The sequence below is a fragment of the Enhydra lutris genome, unplaced genomic scaffold, assembly GCF_002288905.1.
Source record: "Enhydra lutris kenyoni isolate GAN:26980312 unplaced genomic scaffold, ASM228890v2 scaffoldscaffold16, whole genome shotgun sequence".
NCBI classification, from domain to species: domain Eukaryota; kingdom Metazoa; phylum Chordata; class Mammalia; order Carnivora; family Mustelidae; genus Enhydra; species Enhydra lutris.
In genome coordinates, this window is record NW_019154100.1 from 30,612,573 (window position 1) to 30,632,007 (window position 19,435).

The 19,435-nt window shown below is 49.7% G+C and overlaps 1 pseudogene; it reads right to left on the reverse strand.

Moving 5' to 3' along the window:
- Positions 1–2,602: 2,602 nt before the first annotated feature.
- LOC111147450 lies at positions 2,603–3,341 on the reverse strand (annotated as a pseudogene).
- Positions 3,342–19,435: the final 16,094 nt, after the last annotated feature.

Consider the following 19,435-nt stretch of genomic DNA (forward strand, 5'->3'; position numbering starts at 1 on the left):
ACAATAGATACTAGGCAGGGCTAGTACCCAAAAAGAATACAGGGCTCATTAGGGCTGCAAAAAAGAATGCAGGGCTCATTCAAAAAGAATACTAGGCTCAAAAGTGCTTTTGCTCAATGAAAAATTGGAAGTGAGTCTATTGGGTGGATGGGAGGAGAGGAAGCCGGGGATTGATGGGAGATTTAAGTCCTTATTTACCGTGGCAGGAAGTTAAGAGCTAATGCCCACACTGAAATGTCAAGAAATACCGTGTACTCATATAGTTTTGAAAAATGGAGCTAAATATTGGACAACACACCCCAAAGGATTTTAAAGGTGATTAGAACCTAGAGGTGATGCTGAACTTGGAGATGGCAGAGAAGAGATTGTGCCTTCCCTTCTAAACTTCAAGCACAATTTCACTTTAATTATGTGGTATTGTTTTTGAGTTGTTTTTGAGTTTCCCAAGCTTAATAAAAAAAACCAATTCAGTCCTTATGTCTCTACAACCCAGCCGTCACATAGCATGTTCTCCAGCATGTGCTTGTGGAATAAATAGAGGGAGATAGCCCAGAACCAAAGGGGTTTCAAGGTCTTCCTGGAAGGGGAAGGAGGGCCGAAGTGGGCTGGAGTCTGCAGAGTATTCGGATAAACAAAGAGAGAGGGACCCCAGTCACCTGGAGCGGAGCACAGGGTCCTGAAAAGAGGAACAAATTGATTTCTGGCATTGCTTAATCATTCTGAGTTTCTGAATGCTTAAGGAAAGCCCATGGAGAAAGCTCCAAGGGGAAGGAGGTAGAAAAGCAGATGGGACACTGTCTGACTGTGTGCACCTAACTGTTCCACAGTGGCAGGCATCCCTTCCCTCCTCTGTACAGCAGAATGACCTATGGAACTGTCCCCAAAGATCCCCTCTGTCTGGACCCACTTCCCAGAAAGGCTGACCCTACTGGGCTAGGAAGGGAGCCTCGCTTCCATGCTTGGACTAGGGTGAGGTCAGTGAGGATCTCACTCTCAGGGTCCCGCAGGGCCAGCTGCAGATCCTGCAGGATTTAAAAGTATGATGTTTTGTTCATCATGGACTTTTATTTAAATTAAAAAAAAATATTGAGATATAACTGACACATAACACTGTAGTAGTTTTAGGTGTACAACATAATGATTTGCTTTAAGTAGATGTTGTGAAATGGTTACAACTAGCTTGGTTAAATTAATTTAAATATTTTCAAATATTCTGGAATCTAGGAATAGAGGGGAAACAGCTGAGAGATGTTTTGGAAGTGGGATCCATAGGAGGAATATTTTTGCCGAAGTTATTATTTTTCTGTATGTTGCTTACTGAGTTTTCATGTACCTTCCATGATTCTTCCCAAACTCTCCAAGAAAACCTAAAACTTCTCTCAATTTGACCAACCTCCTCAGAGAACCCGTACATACAAGTCCTGTCCCTTCCACAGCTGTCATTCTAGAATTGTCCTTCCCCATCTGCCTGAGGAGTTCCCTCTCCTTCTCATTAGTTGACCCACTGTGTCCTGGACCCAGAGCCTTCCTATTTCTTGGCTAACTTCCTTGTTTTGGTGTAGCACATTCTCCAAGAATTTCCTAAGAATTGTACAAAGGAGGTAAATTTTGTGAATCCTTACATGTCTGAATATGTATTTATTTTACATGTTCTGAATATGTATTTTTTTAAAGTACCTATATTTTACTTACAGAAAGGATAGTTTGGCAAGGTATGAAATTCTAGCTAGGAAATACATTTCTTTCAAAGATTTTGAAATCTCAAAAGATTATTTATTTATTTATTCATTTATTTGACAGAAAGAGATCACAAATAGGCAGAGAGGCAGGCAGAGAGAGAGGAGGAAGCAGGCTCCCTGCTTGAACAGAGAGCCCGATGCAGGGCTCGATCCCAGGACTCTGAGATCATGACCTGAGCTGAAGGCAGAGGCTTTAACCCACTGAGCCACCCAGGCGCCCCTCAAAAGATTTTTGATTCCTCAGTTGTTTTCTATTTTCCAGTTTTGTTGTTGACAAGTCTGAAGCCATTCTAAGTTTTTATCCTTATGTATGAGCTATCCTCCCAATTTCTCCTTTTCTGGTTTTTTCTTTGTCTCTGATGCTCTGAATTTCATATAACGTGCTTTGGTATAGATCGTTTTTGACTCATTGTTGCTAGGTGCTTACGAGTGCTTTCCAAGTAGAGACTCACATCCTTCAGTTCTAGAAAATCTTCTTGCTTCATCTCTTTGGAAAATTTCTTTTCTCTATTCTCTCTATTTGCACTTTCCATAACTCCTATTAGCAGGACATTAGAACTTATTATTTGAACCTTCAATTTCTTAACTTTTCTCTCCTATTTTCTTTTTTCTTTTTTTTGAAATTAAATCATCTTTATTGCTAAAAGTTAATTAACAAGTGTTAAAGAGAAAAATTCACTATTACTATTAAAGATCTGGACTCACATAACTGCTCAGCTTTATCTGAAGGTTAACAGAAGGAAGGGTCTTGCACTTAAGCTAACAATTAACATGATGTATTTTAAACTAGAATTTTTAAACCACTCTAAAAGAATTACATGCCTCTTAGCTAATGTTGTAATTGTATCATATTACTTAGGTTCAAGTTCTTCCTTCAAAGAGTCATCAGAATAACATGGACTGAAGAGACTTTCGAACACTTGCCATCTCTTGCTGCTGAGTTTCCATCATAATTTTTTTTTTGCAACATAGCCATTTCTTTTCTAAGTTCATTTTGTGCACCAGTAAGTAGACTATCGTGATTCTTCTCCAAGTCCTCCATACTCTTTATGAACTGCTCATATAACTGTCTAATTGTTTTCAGTCTCTGGCTCTGAACAATTATAGATTGTTGAAAAACCTTTTGTTGCTGTCGAAACATGTTAGCTAGTTCTTGTTCCTCAGCTTTCTGCACATCTATATCCCACTGCTGAAACAAAGTCAGAAATTGCTGAGAATATTCTTGGTTAAGCTTCTGCCTTTGCTCTTGCTGGGTTTTCCAAACATGTTCAATTTTCTGGTTACTAGTTTTGAGAGAAGCTTTGGTATACAATTCTAGTCTTTTTCTCTTGGCAAGAAGAGCCTTGTTAATGTCAGCTCCAAATCTTGCCAGCATATTTTGTACTTCACCCCCCATATCTTCAAACACTGCTGCAGAAGTTCTTTTCTTCCCATGCTTCTCAATTACTGGAGTCTTCCCTTCGGTAACATCCTCCTCTGAACCACTCAGATCTTTTTTATCTTCCTTCTCAAAGTCATAGGCTCTTACAACCTGATCCTCCATTGATGTCTTCCCAGATTTCCCTGCATGTTTTCTTCCAGAGGGCACCATATTTAGATGTTTTCTGAGGTGCCGGTCCGCTTGGTCAGCACGACGCTCCTCTCTCTCTCCTATTTTCTGACCTGCCATTTTGTTCTATTTTCCAAAAGATGTTTTCAACTTAATCTTTCAGCCCTTTAACTGATTTTTCAATTTCAGCTATAATATTTTTCTTTTTACTTTCTGAGTTCTTTTGCTTACTTTTTGAATATTTTTTTCACTTACACACAATACCCAGTGCTCATCATAGCAAGTGCCCTCCTTAATACCTATCACCTGTTTAACCCAGCCCCACATCTCTGCCCACCACCCCTCCAGTAATCCTCAGTTTGTTCTCTATAGTTAAGAGTCTGTTTTTCTGGTTTGCCTCTCTCTTTTTGCCACCCACCCCATGTTCATCTGTTCTATTTCTTAAATTCCACATGAGTGAAATCATATGGTATTTGTCATTCTCTGACTGACTTATTTCACTTAACATAATATTATATAGCTCCATCCATGTAGCAAATGGTAAGATTTCATTTGTTTTCATGGCTGAGTAATATTCCACTGTGTTTGTGTGTGAGCATGCACACACATGCGTGTATACACCACGTCTTCTTTATCTGCTCATTAGTTTATGGACAACTGAGCTCTTTCTATAATTTTGCCATTGTTGATAATGCTGCAAAAAACATCAAATATAGGGGTGCCTGGGTGGCTCAGTGGGTTAAAGCCTCTGCCTTCAGCTCAGGTCATGATCCCAGGGTCCTCTCTGCTCAGCAGGAAGCCTGCTTCCTCCTCTCTCTCTCTGCCTGACTCTCTGCCTACTTGTGATCTCTGTCTGTCAAATAAATAAGTAAAATCTTTTTAAAAATATCAAATAGGGGGCGCCTGGGTGGCTCAGTTGGTTGGGCGACTGCCTTCGGCTCAGGTCATGATCCCGGACTTCCAGGATCAAGTCCCGCATCAGGCTCCCAGCTCTTTGGGGAGTCTGCTTCTCCCTCTGACCTTCTTCTCTCTCATGCTCTCTCTCACTCATTAAAAAAAAAAATATATCAAATAGGGGTGACTGGGTGGCTCAGTCAGTTAAGCGTCTGCCTTCAGCTCAGGTCATGATCCCAAAGTCCTGGGATCAAGCCCCACATCTGGCTCCCTGCTCAGTGGGGAGCCTGCTTCTCCCTCTTCCTCTGCCTGACACTCCCTTTGCTGTGCTCACTCTCTCTCTCTCTCTCTCTGTCAAATTAAAAAAAAAATCAAATATACCCGCTTTGAATCTGTAATTTTGTATCCTTTGGGTAAATACTTAGTAGTCCAGTTGCTGGGTTGTAGGGTAGTTTTATTTTTAGCTTTTTGAGGAACCTCCATACTGTTTTCCAGAGTGGCTGCACCAGTTTGCATTCCCACCAACAGTGCGAGAGGGTTCCCCTTTCTCTGCATCCTCACCAACACCTATTGTTTCCTGTGTTGCTAATTTCAGCCATTCTGACAACTCTGAGGTATCTCATCATGGTTTTGATCTGTATTTCTCTGATGATGAGTGATGTTGAGCACCTTTTCATGCATCTGTTAGCCATCTGGATGTCTTCTCTGGAAAAATGTCTGTTCATGTCTTCTGCCCATTTCTTAATTGGATTATTTGTTTTTTTCGGTGTTGAGTTTGGTAAATTCTTTATAGATTTTGAGTACTAACCCTTTATCAGATAGGTCATAATATCCTCTCCCATTCTGAAGATTGCCTTTTGGTTTTGTTGATTGTTTCCTTCTGTGCAAAAGCTTTTTATCTTGATGAAGTCCCAATAGTTCATTTTTGTTTTTGTTTCCCTTGCCTCTGGAGACGTGTCTAGTAAGAAGTTGCTGTGGCTGAGTTCAAAGAGGTTTCTGCTTGTGCCCTTTTCTAGGATTTTCTGTCTCACATTTAGGTCTTTCATTCATTTTGAATTTATTTTTGTGTATGGTGAAAGAAAGTGGTCGAGTTTCATTTTTTTGCATGCTGCTGTCCAGTTTTTCAATACCACTTGTTGAAAAGACTTTCTTTTTCCAATTGGATATTATCTCCTGCTTTGTTCAAGATTAGTTGACCATATAGTTGTGGGTCTATTTCTGGGTTTTCTATTCTGTTCCATTGATCTATGTGTCTGTTTTTCTGTTAGTATCATATTGTTTTGATTACTATAGCTTTGTAATGTAACTGAGCCTCCCATATACCCTTTACAAAATATTTAAAGAAGAATTACTACCTATTCTTCTTAAACTAGTCCAAGAAAAAGAAATGGAAGGAAAACTTCCAGGCTCATTCTATGAGACCAGCATGACCCTGATTCCAAAACCAGACAAAGACACCACTGAAAAAGAGACCTATAGGTAAATATCTCTGACGAACAAGGATGCAAACATTCTCAACAAAATATTAGCTAATCGAATCCAACAGCACATTAAGAGAATCATTCACCACGATCCAGTGGGATTTGTTCCTGGGTTGCAAGGGTGGTTCAATAGTCACAAATCAATCAATGTGATAGACCACATTAATACAAGAAAGGAAAGAACCATATCATCCTCTCAAAAGATGCAGAAAAAGCATTTGACAAAGTACAAAGTACAACATCCATTCATGATATTCTTTGGATATTTCTTTAAAAATAGAATTCTGTTCATTTATCCCTTCCCTAGGTATACAATAATACATTTTGTTAATTTTCTGAGGATATTTTTAAGCTGTATTTTTAATTTTTTCCCTCCCTACTTGTCTCTGTTTCATGTAAGTTTCTTTCTGTCTGCCAAACCCCTCTCTTAGTTCCCCCTCCCTGTCTCATAGCTTTCATGTCAGAGGGCTTTCTAAAACGTCCAGGGACCCTGGCAAGCAGTTCTTACTTAAGGCAGAAGCACCACTAGTCTGACAGCAAGCTCTGTGTGCATAGACACAGCTTGTCCTTGAAGAGGCTTCCCTGTAGGTGACCTGGTGGCAAGCCCAAATGTCACCTTCTCTAGGTCTTTCTTCTTGAGCTGGGTAGTTTCTCCCCCTGAGAGGAGATCTCTGATTTCGATTAGGGGTCTTCAGTCTTCTGCAGGGGGAACAGCAGGTGGAGGCCCACAATTCTGTATTCAATCCCCACTTATGTATGGTGCCTTGTCCTCACCCTTGTCCCCTCCACTTCTCAGTCCCTTTTGGAGACTGTGTCACCAAAAGTGTCACCAAAGTTTAGTTTCTCTGGAAAGGAATCTTTTCCTTCTCAGCTAGTGGGAAGGAAATTTGCAGGGGGATGGGGAGGGTAGCTCTAACCACGTTCACGCTGCTCCTTCCATTTCCAGCCCACTCCTGCTCTCGCAGGGCTCTGGCAGCTCTCCTTCCAGAGGCTTCCAGGCATCAAGACAGATCTGGCTTGCGGCTTGCTGCTTCCGCCTCCACCGGCACTTAGGTTTCTGCTTTCCTAGCTCTGCCAAAGCACTTACCACTCCTCTGCTCGCTTTCCCTTTTGCAGAATTTCATTGTGTCCTATTGTCTCTTCTCTGGTTGTCTTTTTCTGTCATTTCAGTCAGGCTTTGTGGGAGTGGGGCCAACCCACGGGGCTTATTTGTGGGGGTGCTGTGGCAGGGCTGTGTCACCTCCGGGCCCATCTGTGTGCTGGGGCGGCGGGGTGGGAGGTGGTCCCTGCTTCTGCTCTCCAGCCCAGCTTTCTCCCCGGAGCCCAGACCCCTGCATTCAGCTGTGTCCTGGCACTATCCCCCAGGCATTCCCAGGCCCCTCAAACACAGCATACCTCTAGCTGAACTCATCATCACTCCCTCCACACTCCTTCCACACCTCCACACCTCCGTCACCTCTTCCTCCTGTGCCCTTCAGGAGTTAATGGTCCCACCGTTCACCTGCATTCCAGGACTGGGTCCTGCGGCTTGCCACTGAGAGAGTCACCCATCACCCACAGTCTGTTCTACCTCCTGATCAGCTCATGAACCCATCCTCATTTCTCTGTGTCCACCGTGACTAGTCTAGGCCATGCATCATTTCTCACCTGGATGGCAACAGCCCTTGGCTGCTCTCCTTTTCACTGCTGGGGCTCAGACACCTCTCTCGATCTGATCACGCCCAGGAGGTTCTCACTGCCCTTCAGATAATCTAACCCTGTCACTTGGCCTGTGAGTTTAGCTGTCTGTCCCCAGACAACTTCTGCAGCCCAGTCCCCTGCTTCTAACCCTGAGGACTCTATACTCCACGTATGGCATGATGTGTTTTCTCTCTGCCAGGCCTTAGAGTTCAGCCTATCTGTTCCCCTTGCTCCTTCCCCTATCTCTTCTGGCTTCTGTCTTCTCCCTGCCTCTTGCTCATTCTTTGATCTGTTATTTATCAAGCGTCGGCTTAAATGTTACTGCCTCCAGGAAGCCTTCCACGACTGCACTATCCCCCCGCCCTGACCAAGATCGACGAGGTGCCCCCTACTGTTGTATTTGTGACATTATTAATGAGTCAATCCACGAACCAGTGAAGTCTGCCATGGTTAGAGCGGGGGTCTGTCTTTCATCTGAGGAGGAGATCCGTGTCAGCTATTTTCAGGAACTTAGTGGGACACCTGTGGAGGAGTGCGTGTAAATCACTCTGTGTTTGCCTCAGTGACACCCAGGTCTGGGGGTGGGGGGCGCGGTTTCAGCCAAGAGAAGGTGGCTTAAGAAGCCCTCACCTCTCCCTAGTGAGTGGGGACTTTTCCTCCTCTGCACTTTCCCTGGACCACAGCACTGCCTTCATTGCAGCTGGAATTGCAGCTGGGGTGGGGGGGTGTTGCTGGAAACAAATCCAAGCCTGGGTGCTTGGGGGGCTGAGTCGCTACGTGCCAGCTCCTCCTCAGGAGCAGCTCCCAAGGCAGGATGGGGAGAGGTGGGGCCACTTCAGGGGAATCAGAGTCCTTGGCCAGTGTCCAAACCCCATCCCCCTCTCACCCCAGTCACCACTTCCTGCCTCCTTCCTCCTGCTTCTCTCCACTCTTCAACTAAACATTACCCTCCCCTCAGCGCCCCCACCCCATCTCTCAGCTCACCCTCCTCTCTCTAACCCCACCACTTGGCCTGCCCTAGTTCAGTCTTCATCTCCTCTGGCCTGGTGTCTTATGGGGACCAGATTTTATTTGTTCCCAATACGTGGCACACTGCCCGCTCTGGTGGGCATGACGCAGGAGCCTGGGATGGTCACGGGCAGAGACTCTGGAGCTGGGCTGCCCCGGGATGGAAACTCTCAGAGACCTTCATGGCTCGGGGTCTCACTTCTCTCATCTATAGATTGTGTGTGAAAACAGCACTAGCTCATCGTACTGTTGTACGATGAAAGCAGCCGACATGTGTAAAGTCCTTGGAACGGTGCCTGGCAAGCATAAGCCTTGCAAAAGTGAAGCTCATTACTGCTGAGTAGGTGCTTGGGGAAGGGTGTGGTGTAGAACTATGTCAGGGATGCTGGAGAGTGGGCTGTCCTCTGCTCTCTGGACCACCGTGGCCTCCTTGCTGGTCTCCCTGCCTCCTGGAGGACCCCTTCCCCTCTGCCTTTGTACTGTGGGCCTACCGGGGCTGAGCTCCACCTACTTCTCCGCCTCTGCCAATGACGGGCGTGTGCATGCGCACACACTCAGCCCTGCCTTTGGGTGCCCTATGCACCTCCAGACTTTTGCTCACAAGGCTCTCTGCCTCCAAGCTTCTGCTCCTGCTGCTCCAGGAAGTCCTCACATGGCCTTGGGCTGTTCTCACCTTCTCCAGGAAACCTCTTGTGTTCAGCTACCTCAAACTCAGGTATACGTGTGCCCACCTCACACTTCCCTACCTTGTTCCTCCCACTGACAGCTTCCTAAGGAGCCCTCCATCCTCACAGAGGCTGCGTGGAATTGTAATTGCTTTCCTGTGCGTCTCCTCCACTCTGGCATCAAGGATGGGGGTAAACCCCCCTGGTACAGGGGCTGCGGGATCCCACAGCAGAAGCAGTTCTTTTGCCTGCCCCCGGGGGATGGAGTGTTAGCTGTCTTTGGGGGGCAGGGGTCAGGACCATGCCTGCCTCTGCTCACCACCTTCACAGCCACCATCCTTCTAGCCCTTTCTTCCTTCCACACCCCAGTGTTGAGTTCCTGGGAGGTCAGAAGCGAAGGGGAGCTGTCCTGCTCTGTCAAGCTCCCAGGCTTATGGAACATCACAAAACTGTGCTCTCCGTGGCAGTCCCTTCCCAGCCCCCTCGGAACGTGGAGCCCAAGGCGCAGGGAGGGGAAGGGTTTGCTAAAGGACATGTTGTGAGCTGAGGGTAGGGCTTCTACCAGACTGTGCGTCTCTTGTGTTCATACGTACAAATACTAGGTCTGTAAGGCTGGCCTCTGCCCTTCTCCCATTCCCTGTCGTTCCCTGCCCTTTCTCCCTCCGCAAATCTGCAGCCCCCCTTCTGTGGCCAAGCACTGCTTCCCAGCCTGGTCCGTCTTAAAGAGATGGCACTGATGGCACCACTTAAGCTCCAAAGGTGACCATACCTGTGGCCCCACGTGCTATGGGAGAGTGCTGTTGGGTTAACGTGGCTGCTCGAAAACGCTCCCCAATGCCTAGTCTGGGCTTACAGCCCTATCAGTCACGTACACCACAGGGTGAATGAGATCCGGACTCCCTCCCAAGTTGGCTCTTAACAGTGGGAGTTAAGGACAGATTCAGGGCACTGGAGAGGGAAATGCCTTTGTCTGAAGTCACACAGCACGGGCCAGGCAGAGGTAGGTCTCATTGGGAATGTACTTCCAGAGCTACAGCTGGTCCTCTAGGAACTTGCAATGCTCCCTCTGTCCTCTGTCAGAGCGAGACTGCATGGGTACTGTGGAGAAGCTGCGGGACAGATGGAGGCCGTGAGCGGGTATGCAAAGATGAGGGAAGATGAGACGTCCTTTCAGACCATTACCCACCCCCCACTCTGCCTTTGGCTAGTTGAAGATTCCCCCATTCCCAGCTATGTACGTTTTTCGGGAGGGGGAGCTGTGGGAGAAAAGTAGGGTAGCGAACCATGTGCCTTCCTTACTCTGCCACCGATGCCTGGCCATTACCTCTTTTCCTTCCAGCGGAGGGTGGAGCTTTTGTTGTTTTGTGGTGTTTTTGGCATAGAGGGTGAACTCTGGTTGTCATGGCAACTCCAGCAGAGGGAAGCAGGGAGAGGGCCTGAGTGGGGTGAATTTATCCCACTGTCAGCTGGTTCTCTACGTGGGGATGTGCTGAGGACAAAGACGGAGGGTCCAGAGGAAAGCCTTGGCCTTGGCAGGCCCTGTGAGCCCCCACCCCATTTCCTGCCGGACCCGGCTCCAAGCTGGCTTCAGCACCATGCATGCCCTTTTCCTACTGAGGGAGACATGGGCCTTCCCCTGCTGCTGCGTCAAGTTCTGGGTCTAGAGAAGGATGTCTTAGTGTGGGTGAAGCTTGGTGAGGGACAGCCCCCAGGAGGAATGTCCAGTGGCTGGGGGACCCCTGTGCTGACTCCTTGGTCTTCCTAGGGCAGCTGGCAAGGGGTGACGCAGGGCTAGGGAGTCCTTTGGGTGGCCTGAGACACAAACGTCTCGGGCTGGGTGGCTACATAAGAGCACAGGTGGCTACATAAGAGCACAGGCAAATCCTCCCCATTCATCACATCCCCCAGGCCATCCCTACCCTCACATGGTCCTGGGGAAGAAGGAGGATCATAAGGGCAGGAGGGGGACGTTCTGACCTTTCTCCCAATACACAGAGGGGAGACTTCAGAGACTTGGGGGGGGGGGCGTGTGACAGCCTGTGACAGCTGATCGCTTTTCCAAGGCAGTAGTCTCCCTTTGCTATTGGTTCTTACAGCACATGTCCCTCCAGTTCCATCTTCAACTTTGACAGTGACAAATAGTTTTCTACTAAAACAACAGCACATGGCCAGTGCTAAATGGCAGCTGGCATTAGGCATGGGGGCGATGGGGAGTGGTAGGGACTGTGGCCAAATGGAGAGCTTGTTTTCTGCATGACGGGCACTGTGCCTACTCACTCTAGTTGACTGTTGCCATGTGGACATGCTGGCTCACTTGTTCAGGAGAAGCCAGAAATCCTGATTCTGGGAAGTGTCCTGAATTTTACCTTTCTCCTCACTGTAGTCCCGTGCCCACCTAGATGCAGGACTTCTCAAGACCAAGCCTTTAGAAATGATCTCATGGGCCTTATCCTGGGCCAGTTAGGAACACTGGGACCCAGAGAGGGTTGGGACCTGTCAGGCCAAGGTCACTGTGTGGGTTTGGGGCAGGGCTGCAGCTGGAGCTACCCAGGACAGATAAAGAGGACAACCCAAGCCTTCGTGGACTGCTGAGCCCCATGGCGAGCACCTTGCCCCATTAAGGTCAGATGAGACTGAGAGGCCCTGGGAAGTATAATCATCTTAGCTACCATTTACTGGGACAGGTGCCAGTCTTGGTGCTTTACACATATGTGTCCAACAAACAGAGCCTGTGTCTACTGAAAATGTAGGTTTATCTTTATATCCCAGAGCCCCCTTGAAAAATGCATTATTGGGGAAAATTGAGTCTTGCTTTATGAGATGAGAACTTGGGCAGATCCCATGTCTTTTCTGCTCACTCTAAGGCTACAAAGGAGATGTTAATTATAAGTCTGGAATTGACTTAACAGCCCTTTTTTCTTTCCTGGCTTGGGTCTGCAGTGGGAAGAAGGCACATGGCAGACTTCTTTGTGCTTCTTCCCTTTTCTAGTCCATGTCCAGCTCTCTAGCCAGTTTCTGACCCCTCCTGGGTGCGGCAGGGGTAGGAGGGAGCTGGGAAGGGAGAGTTGGCACCATCATGAGCTGGCTTCATGTTCTGAGCCTGGCAGGTGGGTAAGGCTGGCTCTTTCTCTGTTATACCTGGGAGGGGGCTGTCTTTGTTCTGGTAGTCCAGGGAAGGAAATGGCACTCCTCATGGGTGGCAATGCCTACCCCATAGCCTACCACGCAGCCACAGAGGCCTCTCATCAACTGGACCATCCCAGGAGCTGGACCAGTGTTGGATGCCTTATAACGGCTTCTTGCCTGCTGTGTGACCTTGTTAAAGACCTTGTTCAAGACTCTCTTGGTCTTAGTTGTCCTCTTCTGTGGAATAAAGAGGTTACATACTTTTTCATAAGGCCATCTTCCTGCTGACCCAGAGGAGGCAGGCCCTCTTTTCACCTGGCTCCCATGTGGGCCCCAAGCAGAAGAGCAAAGCAACTCTCCAGCTGCTCGAGGATTCTGAGTTCATGTCCCCATCAGAGACTTTAGGAGCGCTGCTGCCTGCTGGGGACGCCCCCCACCCCAAGTCTCTGAAGTCTCCCCTCTGTGTATTGGGAGAAAGGTCAGAATGTCCCCCTCCTGCCCTTATGATCCTCCTTCTTCCCCAGGACCATGTGAGGGTAGGGATGGCCTGGGGGATGTGATGAATGGGGAGGATTTGACACAGGGAGTGTCCCTGGACTTTCTCCTCCTCCTTGTCCTCTATCCCCTGACCCTGGCTCTCACCCAGCACAAGGCCCTGCTGATGGGGAACTGACCATGGAGGAAGGTGAGGACCGCAGGGAGCCAAATCAGTGCTAGAATGTGGGGTACAGGGGAGGAGGGTGGGAGTACAGCTGGAGTGTGCTGCTGCTCTTGGGGAGAGGGAGAATTTGCTATGAGACAAGAGGAGTGGGTGTAGGCCTCCCACCTGGGAAGGGGCTCAAGTTCAGGGACCCTGTGCTTCCTTTCCTCCCTAATCAAAGTCCTGGGAAGGCAGGCCCCTGACCTCTGGCGGCCTGGGGGACAGGGCTGCGGGGCAGGGCCAAGACTTCATAAGGGCATGCGTTCATTACCAAGAGTTCCTGTTCCTCCTTCAGGCCTCGGTGTCTATGTACTTCAGGTTGGGAAGTCACTCTGATTTTCAGATGAGATGGGGCAGTTCAGGTTAACCAACAAATGTCTAGCAGTGGGCCCCTAACAGATTTGTCCTAACTCCCAGAAGAAAGCCCCATTGCTCAGGCTCCCACAGGCCTCCCTGCTAATGCCCCAGTCACAGCCCTTCACCTACTGTGGGGAGATGATCACCGTGCCCACCCGCTTCTCCCAGGCCAGGGCTTGGGCTGTGTTCTGTTCACCTCTGGACCTCTGCCCTGGGCCTCGTACCTGGCACAGAGGAAGTATCTGATCAGTGTTTGCTGAGTGAATAACTGAATGTATCCAGGAAGAAGGGGGTATGGGAAGAGGGGAGGAGAGAGAGAAGGGGTGGGAGCATTGGAGGAAAGACTGGGTATGGGTGCCTGTTCTGGCTGCTGGGTTCATTTTGGCCTCTTAGCAGGAAATGCGGGGGTGTGGTGGAGGACACTTAAGATAATGAGCTTCTGCCCGCTTACTTGCATGGGGTGGGAGGAGGTGGCATGCCTCTAGCCTGCCAGCTCTCAGCCAGGGCGGGCAGTGAGCGGCTTAGCCCCACACTCCAATCCTGCCCTCTCTGGGCCTGGGAGCGGCCTTGGGGATGGTAAGGGCAGGCAGGCACAGAGATTTGGAGAGAACCAGAGGCAGAAACAGGAGGAAGAGGACGAGAGAGGAAAAAAGTGGAGATGGAGACATGCAGAAGGAAAGAGATCAAAGGACAGAAGCTGGGATGGAGAATCTGAGAGGGTTCTTGGCCTAACAAAGGAGAATTCACCTGTTTGCATCCTGGTTCTTGACTCTGGCCCACCTGCTCTGAAAATGGGTGGAGCTCCCGGGGAGTGGGGGCTCCAGCCCAACTCCAGGGTCATGGCTGACCAGAGCCAACCAGGCTCTCTCCTTCAGTCCTTGGATTCAGGGGATTGGGTAATGAAGGAAAATGACACTGTGAGAGCTGCTCACTAAATATCTCTACGGGCCAGTTGCTTAAATGCTCCCTGCCTCAGTTTGCCCATCTGTAAACTGGGGATGATAATCAGACCATCTCATGGAAGTGTTATGAGTTTTCAATGAGATAATCCAAGAGGAGGCCTGAGCCTGGGACATCACACAATCTCCAGAACTATGTGGTTATTATTACCTGGGGTTCTGTGAATGGATGCAGCAAGAAGGCAACACCAACTTCTGCACACCTGTGTTCTTACCTCCTGAAAGGGGAATAGTGATCCTGGCTCGGACAACCTGCCAAGGAGGGAAAGGGAATCCAAGCCAATATTAGACAGGAAGAGCAAGTTTACAATGACTGGTCTCTTCCTTGGCTTTTAACAACATTTCTAATTTCCATCTAATCCTTTGAAGAAAATGTTAATGCTTGTTGTGAAGGGATGGAAGCAAGAGGAGGTGTTTTGTCCGGAGTCACATGGGAGTGCCAGTGCCAGGCAGGGCTTCTCCTGATTTAGGCTCTGGGGAGGGGGTTAGGGGTGTCGAAGGGTAGGGACAGGAGGAGGAAGCGCTCTTGTATCATCTCTGTCATTATTTGTCCCGTGTACTGCTGATCCTGAACAGCAGACACCACATCTTAATGCCTCAAGCACCTGTCTATTTGAGCAGAAAATTGGACTCAAATGGCCTAGAGCTTTCAGGCTACACAATTCAGGAGAAGGGAGGGCAATGAGCTGCACACTGGGCAACAAGGAAGAACGTGGCTTCTGCCTCTGAGGGTGTTCTCACTGCCAGGACCTCAGGAAGTGGCCACCCCAGGCCCAGAGGATGCCTGGGGAGGATGTAAATGTCAGTCTTCAGGGTCCTAGACCCCGGCCTCCCTGCTGCAAGATGGAGGCTCTTAAACCCCTCTTCCACAAAAAGACAGGATACAAAACTCACCCAGGACCACTGGGCCCCAAGGTTTTTCCCCCGAGAAAAATGAAAATAAAGGTGAGAGTGGTCACTCCAGATATTGAAGGAGGCCTCACTTTGTGCTCCCTCCCCTGCATCCGGGTCTTCGTTTGCTTGGCCTACTGGGAAGACTGGGATAGAAGACCTGGCTCCTCCCCTCAGGAAGCCCCTGGCTGGTGCGGGGGAAGAAACTCAGCCCAGGTCAGCCAGAGAAGAGCCCAGGTTGTGGTGTGAACTCTGTCTGGCTGGAGGGTAGGGCTCAGCCAGCCTGGGCAAGGAAGTTCAGGAAAGGGAGGTGGGTGGGTGTTGAGGCAGCTGGGGAGGGTCCTATGGTGGGGGGGGGGGGATTGGGCTGGCTCTTCAGAATGTGGACATGAGGATTAAGGAAGAAGAGCCCTCAGGTGGAGGTGTTGTCTTGCCCTGGCTGGGGCAGAGTTAGCAATGAAAGATGACGAGATGGGAGAGGTGAAGGAAAACTCCGCCTAGTTGGATCAGGGAAGGGTGGTGTGGCCAGTAAGTCAGGAAAGGGAAAACACAGACCTGGAAGCCAGTTGCAGACAGAGTTGGGCTGGTGGTGTTAGACATGGTATAGGGGGAAATAGGGAACCACTGAAGGTTCTAGAGCAAAGGAATGGCTTGGTCAGATTAGCAGGGGCAAAACTCACTCTTCCCCTGGCTGGACAGTGGGTGAGAGCAGAAGCTTGGTGACCAGTTGGAAGAATATTGTAACTGGTAAAAGGCAGGGGTGCCCTGGTTTGGGCAATTCCCTGTGGTTGGAAAGTAGGGACTAAATACCTTTGTGATATAGATGTGGGATAGACTGGGGTAGATTAGATAGGAATGGGATTCATCTATACAGAAGAGGTTAATTTCTACCTAGGTTTCTGGTTTTGGCAGTTAGGGGGATGGGGTGCCACTTGCAAAGACTAAGAACACAATTACGAACTTGACTTTGGACTGGCTGGCTACCAAGCCTCTGTGAGGCATCAGTGTGGAGACAGTCCACACTGTGGATGGTTGGATAGATAGGAGCAGAGCACAAGTGAGGGATGGGGGCCCAAATGGGGGATGGCAGATGGATGGGGGGTAGAGTGTGTTGCTCAGTTGGGTGACTGTGAATAGCAAAGCCCGTAGGGAACATCTTGACCCCCCACCCACAGACACTGTGCTATGACCCCATTCTAAGTGTTGCCTGAGAGTTTCTGCTAAGAGTGAGAAGAGGGTCAGAGCCCAAACCTGGGGACCCCCATCATTTACGGGGAGGCAGAGGAGGAATGGCAATGGGTGGAGTCGAGGAAGCCGAGGGGCATGGCCACAGGTGTCTGGTGTCGCAGAGGGGAGTGTGACGAGGCACGAGGCTAGCAGGAGTTCATGGGGCCTCTGGGGTCATAGCATGGGGTCAACTTATGGAAAAGCTCAGAGCCCAGAAGTCAAGTCCAGTTTGTTGTTGCTGGTACCTATCGGGTAGGCTGGGTTCTTCAAGCTGTCTTGGAAGCAATGTGGGGGTGTACTACTCTGGACCCGCAAAGCCCCAGGGAGGGCCCCCATCTTGTGGTCACGGAGTGGAGGAGCTCACCATTTGTCATCTCACCCTTTCCCAGCCCATTGATCTTATGTCTTGACCATCTGTCCTCTTGGCCTTCTACCCCCTTTCCTGTCTTCCTCCCAAAGTTGGAGCCAGAGGCCTAGACCATTCTAGGCCCAAGTGTGTTACCACTTCCTGCACCCTGCTCCCAGGACCCAGGACTCCCTTTCCGGGGGTGCAGGAGTGCCGTGCGATGGAATCTGAAGTGTATGCTGCTGTTCAGAATAACCCATGGTGGGGCTTGGGGGTTAGACGCTGGGGAAGACTTAGGCTAGGACCAGACAATGAGAAGACAAAGTACACCAGCAAGTTGGCCAGAGGGACGCTTCAGGGAGCGTGGATGGCTCTCTGCCCATCCCCCCTGGGCCCTGCTGCAGTGATCCAAGGTCAGGGCCCACAGCCATGCCCATGACTGAGGGAAGCCTGGATGTCGGCGAGCTGATAGCCCAGACGTGAGGTCCACATAGGGGGTGCACCAGGCGGCCTAGTGGTGGCTGAGTCATTCCAGAAGCTGCTGTGGCTGGAACATCCAGTCCCTGCTGGTGGACAGGAGTTTATCTGGGCCATCGGCCTGCCCGTCTGATGTGATCTCTGTGAGGGGACAGTGTCCTCGGTGCTGGCCTATAGTGCGGAGGTCCTGCAGAGCTGGGCTAAGGAAGGGTCAAGAAAAGTCCTGAAGTCCATGGCCCTTGCACCAATGCTGGGTCCCGCCCTCAGGAAGCCCGGGGCTGTTGGCGGGGAGGGGTCAAGTCTTGGCTCTGGCAGGCACCAGATAAGCTCCTGTCTAGAGAGATAAGGAACGCTGGCTTCTTGTTTTAGCAACCTCTGCCACACGTAAGCCCCTACACTATAGGCCCCTAATGACAGGCAACTGTATCTCACCCACTGGGCTCAAATGTCCCTTGAGATCAGGAATGCCCAGCTAATGCCCAGAGCAGAAGCTTGCTTTGGGTAGGTGGGCCAGCAACATAGGGCGGAGGGAGAGGACTTTAAATATGGAAGGACTTTTAGAGAATGTCTTGTCCGGTGTGGGGTTTCAAACATTTTTAGCAGAAGCTCCATGACTAAAATACATGATGGTAGTCACTCTGATTGAGGTGGTGGTGGTGGGCTGGGGCCCATCTATAGCCTCCTATCCTTGAAGCCCACCCCCAGCAGCCACTAGAGTGTCCTTGATTAACTCCTAGCTGCGCTGGGTAGCCCAGTTTCCAAAACTGCCGGCCAGCTTCACTTTCTGCATGATATTCTCGGAGTACCTGTTTTACAGATGGGTACACTGAGACTTAATTAAGGAGGAGGAGTGACTTACATAACGTTTTTTTGTGGCAGAGGTGGTGCAGGAATCCAGATTCCTCCGTCCCAACCTGGGGCCTCCAAGCTGCCTGATAGAACTCTCTTCTCAGACTGCCGATCAGATTCCAGCAGCTCTGTTTTAAAGAATAATTGTATTGTCCTAAGTGTGCATCTCCATACTCTAAGCCACCTTACGCCTGCTTTGGAAGCCGGCAGAGCAAGCGTCGTAAATGCACATGTAAAATTGTTATGTTTCCTTTTGTTCAACTCTGCTCTCTGCTTCCCTATGGGAATAAAGAAAAATAGGGTCGATCTGGCCCCCACCCTTGAGGAGCTCACGGTCAGGGCACCCTCCTGGTTAGCCACAGGGCAGAGGCATGTGATTTCCTCTGGCCCTGGCCTGCAAGTTGTTAAGAATATGGACTCGATCGCTTGATAGCTGTGACCGTAGGCTACTTTGGTACCCTGTGTCTGCCTCAGTTTCCTCATCTGCAATGTGGAGATTATAAATTACAAGCCCCAAAGAGAAACACAGTGTTGCCCCTGGCATAGGGTAAATGCCCCTGAGCAGTTAGCCAGGGATAATGAAGATATATGTGGCTGTGTCGGAATGGGCTCCGGTGGCATGTCTACCCTGGGAGTGGGGGCTGTGCTAGGAGCTCTCCCAGGAGTAGTGCCTCTTGCTTGAGGCTTGGTCACTGGGACCCTGCTTGAATGGAACAGTCTGTTGCAAAGGACACAGCCCCTGGTCTGGGACCGTGAGACTGGGAACTCGGATCCTTGCTCTGCCGCCCAGGACCCGGGGACAGGCCTGTGTCTGCTCTGAGCCTCTGTTTCTGCATCTGTGAAGGGAGGAATATTACAGTGCCCACACCGTGATGCTGAGAGTTAGCTCAGATGAATGTGTGTAATTGCTATCACTTGACCTCACAAGTTGGAGGCATTCAGAGGAAGTTAGCTCCCTGCCTCTGCCCCCGCCAATGAGAGGATAGCAGAGTAATGTATCACATGCGGATCCTGCTAGAATTTGAGAAGATGGTGGGAGCAGCTGCTGGCAGCTAACACAGACAGAAGCAGGTAGGGAAGCCACGTTGGGACAGAGGAAATGTGCATTTTCATTCAACTCAGTGCATTTCCCAGATGTTCGCTGTGTCTGGCCCCTAGGCTGGGTCCCGGGCAGACAGACAGACATGGTCACATAAACCATGGTCACATAAACCATGCTCACAGGAGCTCCCCGCTGTGCAGGGAGCGGGGTGAAGACGTAGGCTCAGATGAACCCTACGCCAGGTGGAAGTACAAAGGCTGGCTGGGGGGCTGAGGGCCCTTTAAGCTAGGGACGGTTAGGGTTGGGTTGGGTTTTGTTTGGCTGGACTTGAAGGACAGCTAAGATAGAAGTTCAGGTGGAAAAGCATCCCAGGTGGAGGGTACCCATAGGCCAGTATTGTGGCAGCAATCATAGGCAAGTGGGTCTGGAACCCTGCTACGCCCCT